The following is a 2,737-nucleotide window of genomic DNA, read 5'->3' on the forward strand; positions in this document are numbered from 1 at the left end:
GGGGTGAAAGAAAGGGAAGTGTGTATTATCACGCATTTATATACGTGGATCTGCACAGAGCATGTTCAGATAGGGAGACAGGGAGGTTAGGAAGCTTGCAGAAAATGGACATAAACAGCACAAAACAAATATGTATAATAATATTATTTCTTTGCTTTGTATGTCATGACGGAAATTGAAGTTCTTCTGTCTTGTATTTAATAATCTCTGTCCAATGTCTGTGTTTGTCAAAATCTAATGTTTAATTTTTATTCATCAAGGGTAAATACATTACTACAAGATACTAAAACTGGCACTCGGTACAATCATTTATACAATGTTTATGTCTAGTTTTCTAATGCAGTCTTTATAGACTTTGAGCCTCTTGTGGGTATTTGTACTGTTGTATGGACGAAGAATAATGACTTTGTTTCGTGTATATTAATTAATGTTTTTGGTATGTCTATCTGATGAACATAGATCTTTTCTATTAATAATGATAACAATAACAATAATAATAATAATATAGTTATCTGTGCGAAAACGTTTTCTTTCAATATTGTCCTTACGGAGTGGGCACACAATGCGATTTTGTCGAAACCTTTTGATTGAGTGTTCAAACATTGATGTAATTAAGCATAGAAATCCATCTGAGAATTATAATCTTTTCAAATCCTCACAGAATTAAAATGTCGAATGAAATCATGGTCCAACTTTTGAATTCGAAAAATTGCTTGTGTGCACACCCCTATAAGGGGAGTCCCTGCCCAAACGAGAAGAATACTTTTACTCACTGTTGTTTTCATTTCGTCTCACTTCTGTACGGTGTACTAATGATCTATGTCTTATGTGTTTGGAAAGGAAACTTGAACACGCGAACAGAACGAGAATCCATTGCAATAAAGCCAAGGAAAAAATCAAGCCATGTTGTTTGTTTTCTTCTTTATTATTTAGTTGTTATTTAATTTGTTTGTTTGTTTATTCTGATGTTGTTGGGTTTTTTTTGTTTTGTTTTTTACTTGCTTGTTTTAAAATTTCGTTTTAAAGGCTACATCATAGATGATATTTGGTCGCTTTTAAGGACAAGCGGGCTAACCCAGATTTTGGGGGGTTTCCAGAAATCTTGACCTACACTAAAAGTGGGCATTGCCCTACCAATAGGAGAAGTTTGGTTTCATTGGTGTGTATTTTTCTTTGGTTATAGAGAAAACTTTCCTTGTCTTTTAAAGAAACTAAACAAGGGGCAAAACTTCACCTTCGATTTTCTCAAAACAGCCTTTTGTGGGACAGCCCCCTTGTGACCATTTATTGTGCACTGTATACTCTGCGTTTTGGTGGCCAATTTAAATCTCGGATATTAGTTTTTAAAAAGAATGCGAATTCAAGTCGTTGATTAAATTGTTATAAATGGCGCTACAGTGTTGGAATACCAGACACTTTGTTATATAAATCAACGAATTTTAAACTTTCGTGAGCACCGAAAAGGACAACACGCAAACATAAAATAAAAATACCAAACTACAAACAAAAACAAATGTACAGTATATCATACACATCTTTTTAATTACTTTTTTTCCTTAAGATTTTAAGAACAAGCTGACCTGTCTCTTCAGCGCCCTTTAACAAGACGAACAGCACATTATTTTTTAGTTGAAATGAATGACCTATGGTTAGTCGGCAATGTACAGCTCCCTGTTTAGAGTGTTGGGTTGTGAGGCCTGATGAAAGGACATGACCCTTGGACGAGTCACCTGAGCCCTGGGCCGCTGAAAGATAGAACAATTATAATTGTTACTGTCGATGCTTGACCAATCACTAAAGACAGTGAAAATAAAATAGAAGCAGCAGAAATGTAGTGAAGGAAAAGAAATCAAATGAGGTAGTGCTTGATGAGGCCCACGTGGGACGCTCAATGTTAAAAACAATCAGGAAAAGACAAATGCAGTTTTTGGGACACCTGAATAGACATAAGGGTTTGAATATCTAGCTCTCGGTGGCAAAATTGAAGTGAAACGAAGCAGAGGTAGGCCCAGAACAACCTACTTAGGGAGCCTAAACAAATAGGTAACAGGGAAAGATCAGGGAAACGTAGCTTTTATTAGAGCATCCGAGCAAAGGAATGAGCGGAGAACCATGATCGACGATGTCTGTTGCAGATCTTGCACTGGATGATGATGACTGTTGATGATGTTCTAGACAATCATATTCATAGTTTATTTACAAGGTGGACTGCTTCGGACTCGTCTACCAGGATCAATCCTGGCTGAGAGGGATACCATGTCCAAGCAGACAGACGGAGATACTGGATTTAAAAAAAAAATTGATTTAAAAAACCCAATCATACAATGGATTCAAACCCATTTTCTATGATGCGACGTGAAGTGCCTAACTGATCCACCACAAACGCTGATGTGAGCAGGCTGGCAATAAGTATGAACACAGACACCGCATTCGAAGCATACTGGGGCCAGAATGTTCACACCTTCCAACCACACTTCCTTGCCCTTCTGGTGCCCTCAGATGCTGAATTTATTTGTTAATTATAAATCTGATATCTATTAAAAGAATTACGTGACATACTTAAAGTTGGATGGATATACCATATCGATATACAAAGATTCAGCATTAACACAGAAATGCACTTTTTTTTACATTCATGAACAATGACATACAACGACACTCACTCATTCACACACCCATAAAAAGACAACCAAACAATCTATTCTCTGGGCATGAACTTTCACTTCATATATATATA

Source organism: Aplysia californica, unplaced genomic scaffold (genome assembly GCF_000002075.1).
Source record: "Aplysia californica isolate F4 #8 unplaced genomic scaffold, AplCal3.0 scaffold00901, whole genome shotgun sequence".
In the NCBI taxonomy this organism is placed as follows: domain Eukaryota; kingdom Metazoa; phylum Mollusca; class Gastropoda; order Aplysiida; family Aplysiidae; genus Aplysia; species Aplysia californica.